Source organism: Primulina huaijiensis, chromosome 13, assembly GCF_012295235.1.
Source record: "Primulina huaijiensis isolate GDHJ02 chromosome 13, ASM1229523v2, whole genome shotgun sequence".
In the NCBI taxonomy this organism is placed as follows: Eukaryota; Viridiplantae; Streptophyta; class Magnoliopsida; order Lamiales; family Gesneriaceae; genus Primulina; species Primulina huaijiensis.
The window spans coordinates 3,612,180-3,626,719 of NC_133318.1; positions in this window are offsets into that span (position 1 = coordinate 3,612,180).

Here is a 14,540-nt window from a genome sequence, read left to right on the forward strand (position 1 = left end):
AAATCCCCAATCTTCGGCCCTTTCTCTTCTTCTCCTCGGTGTTCTTGCTCATCACTCCCGGCTGTCACCAGAACATCGTTGTTCCTTCGAATCCATTCGCCCCTCGTTTGCCGTCGTTCCACCCACGTCGTGGTTGCCGAAGACCTAACGATGGTTCAAGATTCTTCTCCGGTGCGCCCTTCTGAACCAAGTGATGAGGACGCGTTTTCTGTCTCAGTCGTCGCCTCCATCTCGCCGCCCATCGCGTTCACTGGCCCTGCTGTGGTTGCCGAGAGTATAACAGTGGCTCGAGGCTACCCTTTGGCGCCTCTTCGTGACTCCAGCACCGTGGATTCTTCTTCCTCTCAAGTCCACGCAGACGCCCCGCCATTTACTGGGTTCTCCGGTTGTGCCATGGGTATTAATCCTTTCCTCACTGTCGTCGAGTCGTCGATGGGTCTTCTAACAAGCATTGGGCCGTCTTCCCCTTCAATCCCACCTTCGGCCGTACCCGCTTCCAAGGAGTGTTTGGCGCATCCGATTTTTCCTTCCACTGCCATGGGTATTTCTCCTTCCTTTTTCTCGAATTTCATTTAGTATTTCTCGATTCCTTGAATACTGTTTGTCGTCTTGATTGACTTGCAATTCTATTTCCTGCTTTGTATGATTAATCTTGATGTGTTTGAGAAAAGAGTGTGACTCCCCGTACTAGGGTCTTGTACTGATTCATTTCTGAGAAGTGGTACAATAAACATTTATGCTTATTTGTCTGAATTCTCGAACTTCGGTGTTGTCTGGCCATACATTGGCCTTTGCTTTGTAGGTGCGGTATATTGGCCATCGTTTGGCCATGTGCTATACATCAGTAGCAATTGATTTTTCTGAATATTTTTTGCGTGCATGCAGTGGTTTTTGACCCCAAGCGATCCCATGACCCCAGTTCCGTCCCCGTTGCCACTCCCATTGGTGATGAAGGAACTAGGTGTGTGATGCTTTTGCTTAGGACATAATGTGGGAGTATGCTTCGCTTATCCTCTTGTTGGTTTTCAGGTTGTCAGCTGCCATGTCCTCCTCCCCCATGACTGTACCTAACATGTTAACTCCATCCTCAGAAGCAGCCGTTTTGTCTACACCAGCTACCATTCCAGTTTCGATTATCGCCTCGGTGATGAATACTCCCGTGATTTCTTCTTCTATGGCATCAGGTATGTCCTTGGTATATAGTTCATTGGTTTGACGAAGATGTATGAGATACAATGTATTTTATGTAGGTGTATCCGCTGTTAGTCATCCTCCACTTGGTTCCAGGGTTTCTCACTCTTCTGCGATTATCGCTAAGGCTGGGTATTGGACAATTTCTTCTATATGTTTGTCTTTTTCTTCTTGTATCGTAGTGCTCTTATGTATCTGTTGTTTGGATTGCAGGACCAGAGCTACGAATTTCCTCGCCTCCGCCACTATTGGACCTATCAGACATCCTTCATATCCAGACACTCAATTCCCCCCCACCGGTCCATCAATTGTTTTTTTCCTTGCCTTCCTTACATTCTAGGGACTTGTTGCTCTCCCGACATCTATTGCCTCACAGCGAACCATCCCGATTCAAGTCTTGGCCTCGGGTTCCTGATGGTTGGGTTGAATGGGTAGACCGTTTGGAACCCCACTTTGGACAGCAGTGGCGCCATCAGGGATTATGGCCTCTGATTACGATTTCTAAAATGAAAATAACCAGACAGTCCATTCTATTCGATTGTATCCTTAGGTTCTGGTCTCCTTCCTGTAATGTCTTTATCTTTTCCTTTGGCCCATTATCCATAACCCTATATGACATATCTTTGCTCTTGGGGTTGCTTGTGCTGGGGGCTGACTCCCCTTATTTCATTGATGACCCCGCCGCTCCTACTTTGGCCCATACCCGCTACTGCTATCCTTCTTATAGGGCCGTGGTCAAAGAGTGGTCATCTCGTCTCGATATCCTCTCTGAAGTTGAGCACACCATGTTTCTTTGGGTGCTAGTCTGCCACTATATATTCTGCCCTTCGTCTGGCAAACCTTCTTCTGAATATTTACCTCTGGCATGCTCTCTCAGTACTGGTAAGGTTTACAATTTGGGCGTTATGTTTTTGGGATCCATATATCGTGGTCTGAATCAATGTGTGCGTCAAGATCCTATCTCCAAATCGGGGGGAATATCCTGGTTTCTGCAGATATGGGCTTTCTCTTATTTCCCTGGGGTGATAGACTTCCTTGCCGGTCCCCCGACCATGCTGCGTATCACGTCCTTGATGGGGAGCCATTTGACCCTTTCTGCCCCTGATTTGATGCATTATCTGCAGCATCGGAAACTTGAATCACTCAATCTGCCGGCGCGACCCAATGTCACTAGTCTGACACAGCCTCTTTGGGTTGGAGCTTTTCCTGATTTCCGTGATCGTTCTCTTGATGACGTTGCTGCCTTACTGTTAACCCAATACATTCATCAGAGATTGTTGGTGGTGGATTGTTCTTCTACCCGTCCACCATACAACGACACATCAAGTTGGTCTTTTGAGTTTTACAATCCATCTCTGTTTCCATATCAGTTTTGGTTGTCACCGGCAATCCCACCTGCTACTCTATCTTTCCCGGTTGATCTGACACACATTGCCTCTGAAGTGGCCTCTAGGAGACTTTCCAAGGCCACAGTGCAGCTCCTCTCTACGCTGCCCAACAGATTTCTTAGCTCCATCATACAGTTAGATCACAAAACGACTGAGCCATATATTGCTTGGTGGAAGTCTCGATACCTCGACCTGATTCCATTAGTGATTTGCCACCCTGGTATGGTCTGGTATCATTTTGTTTGCATTTATGTTTACACTCTTATCTGTTACCAATAATTGCCACTTCTTTAATTTTTGTTGTTTTCCACAGGTACTCGTAAGCGAGATTTGGCTTCCGGTGAGGACAATCCTGTGGCTGTCAAGCTCCCAAAAATGGATTCTCAGGGGAGTTTGAAACTCAAAAATGACCCGGTCACAGTGCCCCAAAAATCTCAACCCTCAAAAACAAAGGCCGCTCGTAAAGTTGTTCCAACAAGAAGGACTATTCCTAGGCTCCGGACTGTGGATCGGCGATATCAGACTCGCCGTTCGACTAGATTGATCACTAACCAAAGTAATACCCCTGATGATCCGATTGTCCTTGTCGAAGAAGATTCACCTCCTGTCTCGAAGCAGCTGAGTTCCAAGGATCCTAGTACCACAGATTTTGATAGTGATGGAGTTTTTAAGGCTGATCTTGACACTGCTACACTTGGAGAGGGGTCTACACATGCTGGAATCTCTGGTGCCAAACTCATCCCTGATTTTGATGATTCTGAGGAACGAACCAATAATTCTTTAGCTGAGGATGACATGTTTGTCTTGTGGGAGTTCCCATCTACTGGCGGGTTCAGCCCAAATCCTCCTAGTTCATTGCCTGCTGTGGCCACTCCCTCCATGATAATTTCTTTAGACTGTTTCTTCGTCCTGCATGTTTTCGGCACTGCTCATGCCTGAATTTAACTTCATTTATTCAACAGGATCTTTCGTCTCGTAGGGCACGAGTCGGACTTATTGGCGAGCCGGAGAACCAAGTTGATCTGAGCTTCTCAGATAGTGTCTCCTCCGTGACTTCTACTCTCGAGAGATGTGCCCCATCCATAGAGGCTCTTGCTCATGCCAAGATGGCTGTTCGAAATTTCCTTGGCCTTGGCTTGCACCAGCTCGGGGAGTATCAAAGATTGGCGATGCTCTCATCCATATCTATTCTTAAGACTTCTCCAGAGTTTGCTACCTCGGAGTTTAGCATACTTGATGGTCTTTCGACCATATTTTCGCAGTCCAATGCAGCCTTTGCCACTAGCGCAGATATGATGTCTCGTCGCACGTCCTTCCAAAGAACGCGTGAGAAAAAAGAGGAGCTAGACAGGCATGACAAGGTGCTTCGTGAGCATATTGTTGCAGCAGCGGCCAGTTATGATGCGGAAGAGGCTGAGGTTAAGAAACTGGAGGAGGAAATCCAGAGGCGCCGAGCTAGGATGGTCACCTTGCTGGATGAAGCAGAGACTTTGGAGGTTACTCTGTTGGGTAGCAGGAGAGATTCACAAGCTATTGATCAGCAACTCTTTAATCTTAAGGATGATTATCAACTCTGGACCAGACAGCTTCAGGAGGTCGAGAACACTCAGTCGGAGTGTCTAGCCAAGTGGGAGTAGCTCCGTGCTTTATTCTCTTGATCTTGTTTCGTTTAGTTGATTGACATGCATTAATTTTGAAACAGCCGCTTGTATTTCGTTCGTTTGATGGGCACATTTGTAGGAACTTTACTGTCGTTTCCCCTATTTTAGATTTGATTATCTGCCTTTACTGCCCTTTCTTTTGTTGGTTTCTTTTGTGTACAAAGACACGTTTATTCTCAGCAGGTAATGAAGGATTGCAAATTGGCCATGGGTTGGCTTCATTTTTCCAGCGTAATCGACACCTAAGCCTTGGTGTCCTTTGGGGCTCTCTGAAACACAGGTAATACTTAACCTTTATGTGCTCTTATGTGCTGCATATATGCTCTTATGTGCCACGTCCATTCAAGACGATTCTCTCGTCCCTAACATTATGCATTGCACTTCAGTCGGATCCCTTTCCCACATACACGTATATGCATTTGCACTTCAGTCGGATCCCTTTCCCGCATACACGTATATGCATTTGCACTTCAGTCGGACCCCTTTCCCGCATACACGTATATGCATTGTTCTTGCATGCGGTGATTCCGCTTCATATTTGTTGACTGTTGGATTGGTGTTGTGGTTGTTGGGTGCTGGATGTGGGACGAAAGTGGATTTGTACGGGGTGTTGTGTATTGGATGTTTAACCCACCTCACTTCAATACCTTCAAGCAAAACCATAAGTTGGCTTTAAAACTCCCCGCTTGCGATTATTTCCTCTCCTGATTACTTATTGAGACAAAATGAATTCAATATGATAAAAGTTGGCCTATTGGCCAACTTTAATTGATCTTTCTTGTTTTTTGAATCATAACCACCAAATATTTACATTAGTGGCCCTAAAGCCTATTTAAAGCAAAATCTTACAACATGAAGCCAAAAACCATACAAAATGGATAGATAGCCTATTTTTATACCAAAGTCAACCTCTGGATCTTCTTGGGGTTCGCATAATGCACTTGTTCTTTTCTATTCTTCCTTTATCACCCGCTGTTCTGCTTGGTGAGCATCAACTCCCCGCTCGGTGCTTTTCTTTCTTGTCACATGCTAAGTGGCCTGAAGGCCTACTTCATGGTCTATAACTGCAAATGCTAACAATCAAGTCATGTAATGGCTGCATGTCCCATTTTACTTCATCAGTCTCATTATCAAATCATGACCAATCGAACGTTCGTATCAATGGCTCTAAGGCTTACATCACATAAAGTTTCGAAGTAACTACACATATATAAAAGTGGCCAGCAAGCCTACTTTGTCAACGATTTCCCATAACATAATAATAATAGACACATCAACCAAATGTATGTTCAAGTGGCCATAAGGCCGACTCCCCACACACTTAATTTCCTTTCAAGCAGCCCGAAAGCTACCGTGGACTCGAATTATCACCGTTCAAACAAAATTTGGTCCCTGAAAGTGGCTATAGAGTCCACTTTGTTCTCCATATTTCACAGTATGCAAATAGTAAAAAACAAAGGTATGCCAAAGTGGCCCAAAGGCCAACTCCCTGCTGGATATCAGCCTCCCTGCTTGCTTTACTCACTTGCGTTTCCTATTTCATCCCTCATGTTTGGAAAGTATGGCTTTAGATACTTGCCATTTATACATCTTTTGTGTGGTTGGCCATCTACGCTTGATAGCCAATATGCATTGCCATCTAGGACCTTGTGCACCTTGAATGGTCCTTCCCAATTTAGTGACCATTTGCCTAAGTCTCTGTCCTTTGTCCCCAGGGGCAATATGGTTTTCCACACAATATCTCCTTCTTGGAAGTTTTTCTTGTTGATTCTTCTGTTATAGATCCTTGTCACTTTCTGTTTCTGTAATATCAGAGCATTGTACGCTTGGATTCTCAGCTCATCCAGTTCTTCTAACTCCATGATCATTGCTTCATTATAATGTTCAAGGGGGAGTTCATTTTGCCTTGCCACTCGCATTGATGGCACCATAATCTCCAATGGGAGCACTGCATCATGGCCAAAAGTAAGGGAATTGGCTGTCCTCTTGGATGTTCTGTACGCCCACAAAGTTTCTGATAATAGCCTTGGCCAATCCCTGGGATTCTCCTCCATCATCTTTTGTAGAATCTTTATCAACACTTTATTTGACGCTTCGGCTTGCCCGTTGGACTGTTGGTAGTGAGGGGACGAGTTTAGTAATTTGATTCCATAATCTTCTGCAAAGTCCCTCATATCTGAGCCCGTGAACATAGTTTCCTGATCCGTGGTCAGCAACTCTGGGATTCCAAACCTATGAATAATATTTTCTTTTACAAAGTTAATGACATCCACTTGTTCTGCTTTCTTCAAAGGCACTGCTTCTACCCATTTGGTGAAAAAATCCGTGGCCACAAGGATGAAAGAGTGGCCTTTAGATGATGCTGGGTAGATTTTCCCTATTAAGTCCATGGCCCAGCCCTTGAACGACCATGGTTTGACAACGCTGTGGAGCTCATCCGCCGGAATTCTTTGGATGTTCCCATGTTTCTGACATGGGTGGCATCCCTTAGCATATTTGATGCAATCTTTCAGGATGGATGGCCAATAGTAGCCATACCTCCTTATCAACCATCTCATCTTCACTCCAGATTGATGCGCTCCACACACTCCCTCATGAACTTGCTTCATGATCTCCAAAGCCTCTGGAAAACCTATGCATCTGAGGAGCAAACCATCTAAACCTTTCCTGTACAAATCTCCCTCCACTAAGGCGTAATTAAGAGCTCTCATTTTTAAACCATGTGGAATATCTCTCCCGGTTGATTCTAACACCTGTTTTATGTCATCTCTCCAGTCACCAGCTAAGTTTATATCCAAATTGAGCGTGTCTACCTGAATTCCCCTTTGCTGGATTGAAGGGTGGTTTTTCTTCTGGATCAACACTAGCCTGTGTGTAAGTTCTGGAGATATCTTCAATCCCGAAGCAACCTGTGCCAACTCGTCAGCCTCCCAATTTTCTTGTCTTGGGACGTGTATTAATGACACTTCCTCGAAATCATCTAGAAGTTGGGATGCCGCAGTATAGTATGGAGCCAAGGACAAACTTGTGCATTTGAACTCCCCTGACAGCTGTTTGAGTACCAGCTGAGAATCCCCTGATATTAACAATTCCCTCGCCCCTAAATCTTTCAGAATTTCTAATCCAATGACCAGTGCTTCGTATTCCGCCTGATTGTTGGTGCATGGAAAACCCAAATTAAAGGATAGAGCGGTTTTCACACCTCTTGGGGAGGTGATCACAATACCAACTCCGGCTGTTGTTTCTGTCCTTGATCCATCGAACTTCAACTCCCATGGTCGAACTTCTATTCCACAAACCGGAAAACCAACCTGCTCTCCAATAGGCTCATCAAGTGAAGGATGATGAGCTAAAAAATCGGCTATAGCTTGGCCTTTTAGTGATTTTTGGGGGTAGTAGATCAATGTAAACTCGGCCAATGCTAAAGACCATTTGCCAATACGCCCAGAGAGGATGGGTCTATTAAGCATATATTTAATCAAATCGGTTTTAGTCACCACAAACACTCTTGATTGAATCAAATAATGCCTTAACTTCGTACATGCGTAATACAATGTTAAGCATAGTTTTTCAATCACAGAGTATTATACCTCTACTGGAGTAAGGAATCTACTCAAATAATAGATGGCTTGCTCATTTCCTTCATTATTTTTTTGAACTAGTAAACATCCAATTGACTCATGGGCAGCAGAGATATATAATTTAAGGGGCATTCCATACCTGGGAGGCATAAGAACAGGTGGATTGGATAAATATCCTTTTACCACATCAAATGCTTTCTGATGAGAATCTCCCCATTTGAACTCCCTGCTGTCTTTGAGCTTCAACAGTTGTGAAAACTCCTTCGTCTTCCCTGCAAGATTAGAAATAAAACGTCTCAAGTAGTTCACTTGCCCAAGGAAGCGTTGCAACTCTTTCTTGTTTCTAGGCGGATTTGCTTCTATAATAGCTTTGGCTTTGTTTTTATCCACTTCAATTCCCCTCTGAGGTACCAGAAATCCCAAAAAGTTTCCTGCTTTCACACCAAAGGCACATTTCAATGGATTTAACTTTAACTCATGTTGCCTCATTCTTTGGAAGCTCTTCCTCAAGTGTTCAATGTGATCAGCAGTTTGTTTGGATTTCACAACAATATCGTCTATATATACTTCAATATGATGCCCTATCATATCATGAAAGATCGAATTCATAGCCCTTTGGTACGTGGCCCCTGCGTTTTTTAGCCCGAATGGCATGACAAGCCACTCAAACGTACCAACAGCTCCTGGGCATCTGAATGCAGTTTTGTGAGTGTCAGTTTCTGCTATTTTGATCTGATTGTAACCTGAGAATCCATCCATGAAGGATAACAACTCATGTCTAGCCACTGAATCAATCAACATATCAGGTATCGGCATCACATAGACATCTTTGGGAGTTGCACAATTCAAGTCTCGGAAGTCGATGCATATTCTAACCTTGCCATTCTTTTTCATGACTGGCACAATGTTCGAAAGCCATTCGGTATATCTGATTGGTTTTATAAACTTGGCCTTTAACAATTTCTCGACTTCTTCTTTCACTTTCAACTCAACTTCTTTTGACATGCGACGAGATGGCTGCTGAAATGGCTTGAAACCATCTTTGAGTGGAAGTCGGTGTTCGACCAATTTCCGGTCCAATCCTGGCATGTCATCATAACTCCATGCAAAGCAATCTTTGTATTCTTTCAGCATACTGATCAAATCTTGCTTCAACTGCTCTTCCAGTAGCTTACTCACATACACCATTTTTGGATCCTCAAGCTCCCCCAAGTTAATCTCTTCCAACGGGTCTTGCACTTCATGTTGGCCATCTTCCACTTGAGATGACGCCATCAACAATTTATCAACTTGGAGTTCATCCTCTTCGTACTCTTCTTCTTGGACAACCTCAGTTCCATAGGTGTCCCATGCTTCCTCTTCCCTTAATTTATCCAGTACTTGCTGCACATGCGCCTTCCATATGGAGGTTGCAGCTACCTCCTTTTCTTTTTGGTTCAAATCAATCATCAATCTCCTCAATCAGCGGCTGAATTATCGGCCTAGGCGGCACGATAACAGTAGGCTTGAGGATTCTTTCCAACACCGAGCTTGGAGTTGGTGTTTGCATGTACAATAGATTTTCTTTCTTGCTATTGCTGCGAATTTTGATAGGCCCAAAATCCCCATTGTAATATCTGGCCTCCACTGTACTTGCACTTGTTTGGAAGGGCTGTCCATCTGCTTCCACAACCTCCACATCGTCCCCTTTCCAGAATAACAAAAGTTGGTGCATTGAGGATGGGATACACTGGTTTGCATGGATCCAATCCCTGCCCAACAACGCTTGGAAGTTGGCGGACGAGTTTACCACAAAAAATGCACACAAAGATGACATACTCCCCACGGTAACATCAGCGGGGAATACCCCAATGGTCTTGGTGGCTTCACCTGTAAGTGCAGCAACCGAAACTTCCGAAGGAATCAAATCTTCTTCAGTTTTGCCCAGATTTTTTAACATTCTTACCGGAAGAACATTCACAGCTGAACCATTGTCAATCAATACCCTAGACACCGGCTTCCCATTGACATGGGCCTTGATGTACAACGGCCTTATGTGCTTGGTCATGGCCAGTGTAGGCTTTTCAAGTATCACCTGTTTAGGCTTATTTGGGTGATCTTCTTTTATAATCACTCTTGAACTCCCTTCAGGGAGTTTATTTGCATGCTCTTCCCTTGGCATGGACTCTTGGGACATCAACTCCCCATTCTCTTCTTCTATCATTCTAAACCTCTCTGGTAGTATCACCACTCCTGTGGCACAATCCACAGTGATGTGAAACTCTCCAACGCAAAAATTAATTGTTTTTCTTTTTTGATCATCCTCTTCGCTTAACAAATCATCATCATCCTCTACAAACTTATCCTCAGTCGCCGATCTTCCAAACTTGGATGTACTCCCCACTGGATTCATGGAGACTGGAACAGCAATTGTGGGTTCATTTCTCAACTTAGCGGGCTCATCTCTTCTTGCAATAGCTCTTTCCCTCAACAGCCGTCTCTTTTGAGTCCTAGTCGGTGGCCTAGGAAAATTTTTGTGTTGGGCCACCCACCAAGACTCACTGAACTCCCCTCTAGCTGGAAGGACGTACCTGGGCCTTGGTATTCTGCTTTCAATCATTTTTTCTCTTGAGATTTCATATGCACGCCGCTCTCTGCCTTGATCAGCTGATATTTTCCTGGTTTCCACCCTTTGCGACTCAACTTCATATGCATTCCTCATGTTAGAATACCTTTGGCGCTGCTTGCGAGATGACTCCCCTCTAAACCATTGACTCTCCACCACTGGTCTTTCAAGGAACTGTTGGTTCCTCGGCCTAGAGGCCGCGGATTCGCCAACATTTCTGGTTACACGCTGCTGAACTGTTCTTAGTCGATCGGTATTATACCTTCCAGTGGCTTCATACAATTGACCCTTAGGGATCCAGCATTTTTTGATTATTCGGTCTTTCACTGCAAAGGATCAGCTTCTTTTCTCATCGAGAATATCTCTCAAATACGTCACATTCACATTGACCAAAGCTACTGGGGGAAAAGGATCATCATCCACCGCCATAGACTCCTGTTTGTTAGGGAACTTCACGACTCCCTTGTTAATTATGTCCTGAAAAATGTTCTTGAACGCCCAACAAGACTTAGTAGCATGATTGTAGGAGTTGTGGTACTTACAATACTCTCGTCCTTTCAGCTCTTCTGTGGGTGGCATCCTATGATCAGGTGGAAAGGTGATGAATTTTTCTTTTGCCAAGAAATCGAAAACTTCTTCGGTCCATCAAATGTATACTGCATGTCTTTGGGGAGTTGGGAGCTATTCTTCTTTTCAAGTTCAGATGGATTTTTTTTTAGCTGGGGAACTGTGCAAGAACCAGCTGATCGAATTTCTGCCAATGCCACATCTTCCACCTCCTGATAATAAGACCCCATAACAGTTTTCTTCTTGTATGACTCTTCCCGCAATATTTCTTCGTATTCAGCCACTTTGGCAGCTAGCTCAAAGAAATCCCTGAACTCCATTCCCTGGAATTTCTTCCTTAATTCAAAATCCAGCCCTTTTTGTGCCATCTTCACGACCTCGGTCTCTGGTAAGAACACCTTACACCTGTTTTTCATCTTTTTGAACCTGTCGATAAAAGACTCTACAGATTCTCCTTTCTTTTGGGTTACTCTGGACAAATCTGCAATACACACTTCTGGCTCTGTTCTATAGAATTGGATGTGAAATTGTCTTTTCATCTCTTGCCAACTAATCACTGAATTTCTGGGGAGTGAAGCATACCATGCAAATGCAGTCCCTGTGAGAGAATTCGGGAATAGCCGCAACTTTAAATTGTTGAAATTCTCCAAGTTGGCTAACTCCCCGCACTGGATGGTAAACCTGACTATATGTTCCATGCTGGACTGACCATCTTTCCCAGAGAATAGACTGAAGTCATGAACTCTATAACCCCTTGGGTACGGGTTATTCACGTCTATGTCTTCTGGATAGGGCTTGTGGAATTCTGGGCGGCCTATCTGCCTCAAAGCCGGCCCATATAGCTCTTGAACAGCCTCTCTCACCATTTCTGGATCAACCATGTGAATGTTCCGAGCCGGGAGTAGGTGATGGTAACGATTTGCCCCCGAGCTTGACACCCTGCACTCAAACCAACATTACCTCCTGGGAAACCCCCATCTACTCCTGGATAATCCATGTGTGATATGTCATCATAAGCTCCCGGTTGGTACAGTGGATTTGTCACGCTGTAGACTTGAGCCATCGGTTGTTTTGAACTCCCCACTCCATGAGCACGTGGATATGGCTGAGCCCTTCCTCCTAAGGTTTCTTCTCTCTTGTGAGGTGGTGTATACCTTCTTTCTGGCTGATTTGGGAGAATAAACTCCGAGCGGCGAGGATCGCCAGCCCTCGAGTTTCCTACTCCCTGATCAAACTCATGGACTTGGTTGCTTCCTTGGTTCCCTTCTTTGTCATTTACATTCTGCTCTTTGTTGGTTGACTGGTTCGGTTTACCCAACACTGTCTTCAAGCAATCAGACACAGCCTTGGACATTGCTTGTAATGCCCGAAATTTTGATTCTGTTAAGCTGAGATTCTTGATTTTGAATTGATGTGATTATCGACGGATCAGTCCAAGACCGGATTGGGCCAAGCATATGACTTACACAAGTTTTGAACATAACTACCGGCGCCCGAGCGGTAGTTTTGACCGCCCGAGCGCCATGGTTCGACAAGTATATGTTTGGGGCAGAAGATGCGGCGCCCGAGCGCCAATGGACAACAGCTAAGCATCCGGGCAGAACATTCCGCGCCCGAGCGGTAATGTTTAACCGCCCGAGCGCCACCTAAGTTTGGTGAAAGTTTGCCACGTTTCAAATTCATGCAACATGATATATATAAATGAAATCCCTTCAGTTTGGCAGTAAAGAAGAAACGAGAAAAAGGAATCGAGAAGCTCCGAGAAAAAAATCCTTACGCCTTTTAGTTTAGAAATTTGACGTTTCTGAAAGATCCGGCCGTCCGATTTTCAATCCGACTTCAGTACTGAGTTTCTATTGATGAGAGCTTCAACTGGACGTAAGTTTTGTTACGTTTAGATACGATTTGAAATTATGATATTGTCAAAATCGAATATGAATCATATATGGTGTTTCTGATATAGTAGGCATCGTAGAATTGAAGTCAGATCGAAGAACAGACTGTTTAAGAAATTGTTATGATTTTCAGAACCGATATAATCGAGATTGCACAGACTTGAGGTTATTGTCTGTATTGTTGAGATTCTGACTTGTACCAATATCGATTATGAGTTCTTATACTATATCTGTGATGTTGAGATTGACGGGGTTATCGAGACTGTATTATTATGCCGTCGAAACATCAGTAGATTGATATTGATCAGATTCAGTATTGATTGAGATGGTATTGTTGTATCGTTGACATTGATCAGATTGTGTTTTGATTTGAGTATTGATCAGAACAGATATTGAATTGAGTTGTATATTGATATTGTACCTGTTCGATTGTCATTACCAGATTGGGTATGGACATAGTTGAATTCGAGACTTCGTCTTCGTCAGACCGAGAAGCGAAAGGTATAAATTAATGTTGAGTTGGGATTGCACAACTCGAGTGAGGTTTGACTCGAGTTTCCCTAAATCACATACTTTATTTTATTGCATTGATATTTGCAATTGATGAGATTGATGTTTGTAGTCTATTGATTCATAGACAATGTATGTAGTAGTTACCGGCTGATTTGTCTGGTCATCGGCTGATTTGCCTAATCACCGGCTGATTCGTCTGGTCAGTGGCTGATTCGCCTAGTCCCTGGCTGATTCGTCAATTCTGCGGCCGATTCGCCCAAACACTGGATATACGAATTATATCGATGTCGTTTAGGGTTGATTCATTCCTATCGACTGAGATTCGATATATTTGTCAATATCCAGACCTCGGGATCCCTAGATTAGGACTGAGTCTGAGTCTGAGTCTGAGAATCACGGGGAGTGATTCATTGCTTGATATTGAATTATGGTCCTGATTATGGTACATCTTTAGAATATGATTTGTTATTGATATTGATTCATGTTCCGGATTTCGATACATGTGATGAATATTTGATTTATGTTTCTGATTTTGATACATGTTATGAATGCCTGTTATATGCTTTTATATTGTCTGTATGATTGCATGTATACATGGTTTATACTGGGAATGAAATTCTCACCTGAGTTATCCGGCTGTTGTCTTGTTTGTATGTGTGCATGACAACAGGTGGGACAGGATCGGGATCAAGAAGAGAACGAGTCAGTACTAGTTAGCGTGGAGATCCGGGCTCAGAAGTAGATTAGGATTCAGCATTGATATGTCGTTGAACCTAATAAATGTATTTAGTACAGGACTTGTACTTTTAGATTTATATGTACATTACGTTTCCGCATTGCATTTAAAAAAAAAAATTATGTCCCACATTACTTAATTGTGTATTTGATATTAATAACGATTAAGGAAATGATTTAGCGTCCGGGTCCCCACAGTGCTTGTGATATCTCTTCAATTTTCATCGCAGTCAATTCTTCAACCAACCGGTTTGAAATATGAGCAGACATCTCTGGAACATCACTTGGATGCAAATCCAACTCCCTAGTCGTCTCTTCAGCAGCCTGCTGTTCTGTCAGTGGAGCGTGAAGATCTTCCTGGCTTGGTTGAGACTCCCCATCCCCTTGGTTGACGTTTTCTTTTC